The 8,520-nt window shown below is 47.3% G+C and overlaps 1 pseudogene; it reads right to left on the bottom strand.

Annotated features, from left to right (window-relative positions):
- Positions 1-2,812: 2,812 nt before the first annotated feature.
- LOC119316097 overlaps positions 2,813-8,520 on the bottom strand; it is a 23,034-nt pseudogene continuing 17,326 nt past the window's right edge.

Genomic DNA, 8,520 nt, shown 5'->3' with positions numbered 1-8,520 from the left:
CCGAGTTTTCGTCATGTAGCGGTAAGAAATTATATGAAATGTAACAACTATTTTGTTTTTAGTGTTGGCATTAATGCATTGTGTCATTTTGCTTTTTGTACACAGATCGTCCCATGCAATGTGAGGTTGAAATTCAACAAGCTGACAGGAGACACTGTGACCTTTGAGGCTCCTGGGGGGCCTTACACTATGGAGGTCGAGAAAGGATGCAATATGTCGCGGATTGGAGAAGATGGATGGGCCCGTTTCCTCGCCCGCATGCGTCTTATTGGTGGTGAGTTGATCAGCTTCTCCTTCAGAGCAGAAAAACCCGAGCTGGCTGTTATTTATATCAACCTGGTGGAAGATGATGAGGACCCACTCGATGAAGATGATGAGGACCCACTTCATGAAGCCATCGTAGCTCAAAAAATGAGGCTAAGCGAGGAGGAGGTGTGCAACCTATGAGACATAATTTCGCCACATGATGACTCTATCGGGGTGCCATTCGTGACCCGCCTGACAAGTACCATGGTCGATCGGCATGATATGGTATGTTATACTAACTGTAGTAATTTGATGATATATATATGCTTTATTGTTATACTTACAAATGCAAATGATCCGATGATATGCTTAGTGTAGAGTCCAATGATATGTTGTGTGGAATCTAGTCGATAATATGCTTTAGTGTAGAGTCCGATCATATGCTTATTAGTGTAGAATCCAAGAAACTATCAATAGTGTAGATAATCCATATATACTTATTAGTAGAATTCATGCTTAGTACAAATGAGTAGAACTGTGTCTTTTAGTAGTATAGAAATCTATACTTAATAGAAATATATTTGCAAGAGTATGTGTGAGGCTATTTATTAATTGATATATTTTTCTTATTCAGAAATTGCCAAAGAGCCTATCTGTGAGTTGTGGTATCGATCCTGATGAAGAAGGCTCAGCTAGACTACGCCTTACCGCAAGGGGCTCCGTCACTACCTGTACTTATTGCATGGATACGGACGGTCGCATACACTTAATTAAGCTCGATTGGGTGGAAGAGCTTCCTCATTGGCAAAAATCTTCGTGTTGGACAGACCATCCTAATTACTATCAGGAACACCCACCGCCTCGGCTTGAGGATGATGATCGTCGTCGATATCATCTAGAACTACATTTGTGTGTGTGGCTGTATGACTATATATAGCTAGTAGAACTGTTATGTATGTGTGGCTGTAAGACTACCTAATACTGCTTGAGGATGCATGTTGACTATATATGAAATTGTTATCTAGTACTACCTAGTACTTATAATGCTTTATGAAATCGATATCTAGTAGTACCTAGTATCTGGAAATTGTAGTTTACTGAAACTGAAACGGGGTAGGAAGCAGGGGAAAAATGATGAAAGATACAACAGTAGCGCGGGGATAGAAAAGTGCTACAGCTAACTAATAATAGCGCGTTACCGAAAAACGCTGCTGATATAGTCAATAGTAGTAGTGCGGGTACAGATTGCGCTAGTACTAACAGTTAGCTGTAGCGCCGTAGTAGCAGCGAGGCCACCCACGCTACTGATAGCCTCAAAACCTATGCTACTACTAGGATTTCCCTAATAGTGGCAGGGCCCTTGCCCTTTCCTTTGCCTGAGAAGAAGCCCATTTGCGGTGGCTAGGGTTGGTCGCCGGCTGGGGAGCACAGGGGTGGCGAGATGGGGACGGGGCGTCTGGAAGCGGATGAGGACCCCCCCCCCCGCCCGCCCCCACCGCACGCTTGGATTAAAAAAGGCCGACTGCCATCGCTGACCCATGGGCCCACGGTAGGCGGTCGTCATTAAGAAAGTTGACGTGGTAATTGGGCAGCCGCCAGATGGGGACACAGCGGACACCGTGTCCGCGCGAGGCGTTCGCTTCGCGTCCGCGCCGACGCATTACAGACCCTTTGGACTGGAAATTGGTCCACGCGGACGCGAAGCGAACGCTATTTAAGAATGGGTCGGCGTGTTAGGCCATCACAAATGTCCGTAACATCCCAAACGAACAGTGGCAGACGAAATGGATCGCCGGAATTTTGCAGAAGAAAAAAAACTGATTAGGGACCACACAAGATGCATGCATGCATAGTTTCTGCACACAAAGAAAAACCGGCACGCTGTGGATGATGGACCATGGGCATGTCTAAGGACTACTGCACGATTGTGATCCAACGTCATTTTTGTAACATCAGTAAAGACACAAACGTTTATATGCACGCGCATACACTCATCGCTATGAACGCAGACACGCACACCTTATTTGTATGAGCACCTTCGAAAGACTGAGCCGGCATATCATCTTAAGATTTACGAAATCACCGTAGGCGCCTCGTCTGACGGGAACATCTCCTCCCACTGAATGCGCATCACCGGAAATTTTAAAATAAATTCAGAAATAAATGCGAGCATCAGGATTTGAACCCTAATGAGTTGGGGATACCACAATCCCTCTAATCATCTAACCCTAGATTGGTTCGCGTGATCCAACGTCACCTGATGTGTTTGGAACTGTCCTAGAAAACGGTTGTTCGCTAAATACCTTTTTTCAAGATTTACATGCACCATACTTATCCGTGAACTTTTTCCATTTTTAAGAAAACTTATTTGTGAAGTCAAACGCCTGGCTTTTGTCATCTGTGACGCGCGCACCACACAATGATGTTAGAAAATATGTGTATATGCGGCTAGTTAACGTATCCATTATAGGAACCAACTTTAAGAAAAAATTCTCACATTAACCAAGTCGATTAGAAAATATTTGTAACACTTGTTTATATGGAATGACTAGTCCCACTACTGTGGTTATGGCATCACCTGACTGATTGGTTCATCACTCGGCTGATGCGCGGCAAGGATATAGGCCATGAGCTCGCGCATAATAGAAGGACAACTCATTGTCAGATGTTCGAAATCCTCCGTGTCCATGACGGCACTTAGATTTGCCGAAGTCGCGAGAAAATCGAAGCAACTCTTCTTTAGCCCCTTACAGCGGTGCTGCTCAGCCAGTGCCAGGATGGTCGGCACCGTACTGATGTCGATGAACTCACACAACTTCTCCTCGCAGATTAGCTTGAGCCGCTCCATGTTATACCTGTCCGCCGCGACGAGAAGATGCTGACACGTCACGCTTTCATCTTCCTTAATCATCCTTGGCAAGGAATCGGTGTACGTGAAATAGAGCAACGCCTTGAACGCCTCAGCCTCTATGCCTCCTACGTGCACCACACCGCTGGTGACAACATTGCCCTCCTTCATTGGTCCGAGGAGCTCGGCTGCGAAGACCGGTGAGTGGGCCGCGAGCAAGCATCGGTGTGCAGGGATGGTCTCACCATCGAGCTCGAACACTACGTCAGCGCCATTCTCGGACTGAGGAGGTCGCCCATGTGCTGAATAATACAGCTCGGGGGCACCGAGACAAAAGGTGTGGTGTCCTTGACATGGGGTTCTTTGACGACGGCGATATTGCATCGGATAGTGAATGAGTCGTTTCTCGGATGCTCGGATCTTTCTAGGTTCACTCTTTTGATGAACGCCCCACAGGTTGACTTGCTTCCACTGGTAGAAAAATGGCCTGTTGTTCCGGTTCGTAAGGGCCTTTTGTCCCGGTTCCTGAACCGGGACTAAAGGGTCGGTACTAATGCCCTGTCCCTTTAGTCCCGGTTCAATTTAGAACCGGGACTAATGGGCCTCCACGTGGCCTGTGCGCGGAGCTCAGGTAGGAGACCCTTTGGTCCCGGTTAGTGGCACCAACCGGGACCAATAGGCATCCACGCGTCAGCATTTCTGTGGCTGGTTTTTTTTTTTTGAAGGAGGGGTTGGGAGTTTTGGGGGGTTAATTTAGGTGTTTCATATATTGTGTTAGCTAGTTATAATTAATAGAGAGAAGTGTCCTCTCTTATGTCCGTGCTTGGTCGACGCTACGTACTATACATACGTATAGAGAGGACTAGACACGCTAGCTAGCTAGTAAGCAAACGAAGAAAACAGAAGATCGTCATGAAGATATATGCATATAGAGAGAAGTGATATCGACCACCTCTCCTTCTTCGAGAGATTGGTCGAACAACAAGTTCTCGTATATCTATCCGACACTACCGGCTACATATATACAATAATTATCTCTTACAAATATAATCATACGGACTCATGGTCCACATAGTATTCTCCGTCTTCAGCGATCACGTGGTCAAGAAAGAATGCCGCCAATTCCTCTTGAATTGCTCGCATGCGAGCTGGTGCTAGGAGTTCATCCCGCTTCCGAAACATCTAATTTGAAGAAGGGGGTCAACACAAATGATGGTAATAAAATAAAATTGTGAATGTTGTTATTTACGTACTTCATATTGTTCGTCAGTGTAGCCCCGCTCACAGGTCGTGTGGCGGATGGACTCGCAAACGTAGTATCCACAGAAATCATTCCCTTGTTCCTGCCACAACCACTTTACAAGAAATAGAGGTCAATCAAATTGATAAGCAAGAATGCCAAATGGTATTGATGAAACTAGCGCTTGAATCACTAGTAGATGCGCGGAACATGCTACTATAGTACTTACTTTCGGGTGTCTAAATTGCAGCTCCTTCGGCAGTCCTGGAGCTTTTCTGGTGAATTTTCTCCAAACCCTGCCGGACAAAAAAAACAATTACTTGATATATCAGGAAATGAACAAAGTTACTGATATGGTGGATAATGATCGATTTAACTTCTCGAGCATTTGAGTCATGTCTGCATAGTCCTGGGGATCTTTTCGTTTTGAGTCTAAGACGGTTACTAGTCCATGCTCAAGCTTAATCTCTAGGAGAATATAGTGGCAACTGCACACGCATGCATAACTCATCAATTACATTAGTATAACCTTGACTAATATATAAGGGAAACCGAATACGCACAAGACAGTAACGCTCACATGAAGTTGTAAGGAAAGAATATTATATCTTTGTTTTCATTTATTACCAACGATCGTAGCAAGTTGGCCTCGGTATCTGCGACATAAAATTTAACCTGAGTTGCATCTATGAGATATGTGTTAATGAACCCAATATCACCGACTTGTCTTTTCTTCAATTCGGCGATCTTCAATCTGCATAATATATTGAGGATGATTATAAATACATGCAATGAAAGAGCTGAGCTATATAGAGAGACTTAACGACAGAAGTAGTACTACTTACAGACAGTAGCAGGCGACTGTTATTTTATCGAGGGCCAATTGATTGAAAAACTGAAAGAACTCCTCGAATGGAACAGGCAACAGTTCAATTCCAACGAGGTCATGCTCCTTTTTAAGTTTCACATACAAAGTACTCCCCCCCAGAGTCTCTGCAGATTTTTAAGTACCAATCATGCAATCTTCGCATCATCGTTGATAGAGATCTTTCATCTTTGACGAGAGGCTTCCCGTACTCGTATCTTTGTATCTGCACCTCCATGAAATCATAATGTACATCACCGGGCAGGTAATCGCCAAGATTGCTATAACCGGGCACCATCCTCGGATCATTAGCGACGTTGTCGCTAGGCACCTTGAGCGGGGGGCATGATTGCTTCACTTGTTCGCCGAGCTGGGCAATTTGTTTCCCAGCTCGTCGTTCTTTCAGCCTTTGATCACTGACAGTACTTCCCGACCGCTCCGCTTCGGCAAATTCCTTTCCAATAATGCGCTCATAGTTTCCTTTCGGCGGAGACTTGGGTGGTTTTGTCAGGGCAGCCAGAGTGTGCTTCGCTTTCACCGGATCTACCTTCTCCTTCGGAGGTGGATGTTTCTTTGCTTTCACCCCTTCAAAGTAGTTCCTCACTTCTTCTCGTGCGAGCTCGGCGTTCTCCTCCGGGGTCCTCTCGTATGGTAACTTCTCTGGAGTCTTCATAGAAGGACCAAATCTGTATTTCCTCCCGCCTCTGGTTGTACTGCTAGACGCCGGCAGAGCAGACGGAGCGGTTGTCTTCTTTACTTGCTTACGAGGCGGAGGAGAAGGACTATGACGCGCTGGAGCAGCCGGAGCGGCGGCAGGTCTCTTCCGCCCTTGCTGAAGAGGCGGAGAAGGAGGAGGCTGGCTGCTCGGGCGCGTCGGCGCAGGAGGAGAACGAGGCGGAGTGCCGCCACGCGCTGGAGAAGGAGCCGGTCAAGTGCCCTGATCGTCACTCGCCGGAGGAGGAGGCGGTGGAGGAGGCGGAGTGCCCTGACTCACCGGAGAAGGAGGCGGTGGAGGAGGCGGAGTGCCCTGACTTGCCGGAGGAGGAGGAGGAGGCGGAGGCGTCCAGTTCGGAAGGTTGATGAGCTCCTTCCGCCATAGGCATGGAGTCTTCAAAGCAGACCCCAACCTAGTCTCCCCTTCACCGGTAGGGTGGTCAAGCTGGAGGTCCTCAAATCCCTCCGTTATTTCATCCACCATCACCCTAGCATATCCTTCTGGAATCGGCCGGCAGTGAAAAGTTGCGCCGGGTTCAGTAGGATAAACAGAGGCAACAGCCGCCTTGACCTTCAAATTCATCCATTGCGTCATAAGGTGGCAATTTTGAGACTCCGTGATAGCATCCACGGGATAGCTAGCAGGAGCCGTCAAGGCATGCTCCGGCTGAAGCAGCTCGGTGGAAGCCACGCTGCTTCTCCGCTGAGATGGCGGGGTAGCTTCGGGGGAAGCTTCAACAGTACGTTTGCTGCGATTTGCTTCTCGTTCCTCCATCGCTTGTACCCTTGCTTGCAGTGCCTGCATTTGGGTCTGCTGCACTTTTTTCCTCCTCTCATGGGATTTGTAACCGCCTGCGTCCGGAAACCCAACCTTCCACGGAATGGAGCTTGGCGTGCCTCGTGTCCGTCCAGGGTGCTCAGGATTCCCGAGGACCATTGTGAGCTCGTCGTTCTCTCTGTCTGGAAAAAACGTCCCTTGCTGCGCTGCTTCGATATACTACTGAAGCTTCTAACTGGTATGTCCATTTGATCGTTCGTCCAAATGCACTTCCCTGTTACAGGGTCCAAGGTTCCGCCAGCCCCGAAGAACCAAGTCCGGCAACGGTCTGGCCAGTTAATTGTCTCTGGTTCGATCCCTTTATCAACCAGATCATTCTCAGTCTTGGCCCACTTAGGCCGGGCTACGAGGTAGCCACCTGACCCCATGCGATGGTGATGCTTCTTCTTCGCAGCATTTTGCTTGTTTGTCACCGACATCTTCTTACTCTTTTCCGATGTCTTGTGGGCCACAAATGCGGGCCAGTGATCTCTGATCTTCTCATATCTGCCCTTGAATTCTGGTGTCTCATTATTTTCAACAAACTTATTAAGCTCTTTCTTCCACCTCCTGAATAGTTCTGCCATCCTCTTAAGAGCAAAAGACTTGATTAATTGCTCTTTAACTGGCTTCTCTGGATTATCCTCTGGCGGTAGGGTGAAATTTGACTTCAGCTCAGTCCAAAGATCATTTTTCTGCATATCAATTGACATAAGACACCTCAGGGTCTTCTGTAGCCGGCTTAAACCATTGCTGGATGCCGATCGGGATCTTGTCCCTAACCAAAACCCCGCACTGAGCAACAAATGTGCTCTTTGTCTGGAGGGGTTCAATCGATTGGCCGTCGGGCGCGATTGCTATGATCTCAAACTTTTCATCCGAGCTCAACTTTTTCTTCGGGCCTCGTCTCTTTACCGAAGTTGTGCTCGATCCGGAGGGCTAGAAAAAAGAACAAAGACTTAATTAATATGTGTACATACCAAAACAATGAATGCATCAATTAGCTAGTCAGCAGAAGCTTAACTAATATATATACCTGGCCGGACTCGGTTCGGTCACCGGAGACGTCATCACGGTCTCCTTCTTGCACCGGCATTGGGTCACCGGAGCCGTCCTCACGGTCTCCTTCTTGCACCGGCATTAGGTCACCGGAGCCATCATAATCATAGCCAGCTGCTTCCAGACCATCGGTGTCGTTGAGAAACAACGAGCAGACGGCATCACTTCCTGGTATGATTATGTCCCCCAACAACTCTTCTTGTACTTCGTCTCGGGCGGTGTCCATAGTTTCTACAAATATTGACAACATGGCAATTATTATTCAAACATGACAGATGGATATATTAGTGGCAAACGTAGAACTAATATTAATTAGTGGCCTCGACGCTGCTTCTCTAGGGTTTGGGGTGGCCTCGACGCTGCTTCTCTAGGGTTTGGAGTTCTACTCCTCTATTCTTTCTTCTCCTCTTGTTTTCTTCTTCTTTCTCTTTTTTTATCGGGAACGAGGGTCGTCGAGGGTCGCCGAACGGTAGAGGAAACCCTAAATAGCAAGTATCGTGGGTGTGAGATACATGTGGCCGTCGGTGTCGGACACTACATCCACGTCCCACAAGTGATGTGGGCATCGAAGCCCGCGCCACTTGTGGGACGTGGATGTAGTGTCCGACACCTACGGCCACATGTATCTCACACCGACGATACTTTCTATTTAGGGTTTCTCCTCTACCGCTCGGCGACTATTCTCCTCTTTTTTTTCTTCTTCTTCTCTTCTTCTCTTTTTTTTCTTCTTC

The sequence above is a fragment of the Triticum dicoccoides genome, chromosome 6A, assembly GCF_002162155.2.
Source record: "Triticum dicoccoides isolate Atlit2015 ecotype Zavitan chromosome 6A, WEW_v2.0, whole genome shotgun sequence".
Taxonomy (NCBI): Eukaryota; Viridiplantae; Streptophyta; class Magnoliopsida; order Poales; family Poaceae; genus Triticum; species Triticum dicoccoides.
The sequence above is the reverse complement of the archived record's forward strand: the minus strand, read 5'-3'. Positions and strand labels throughout refer to the sequence as shown.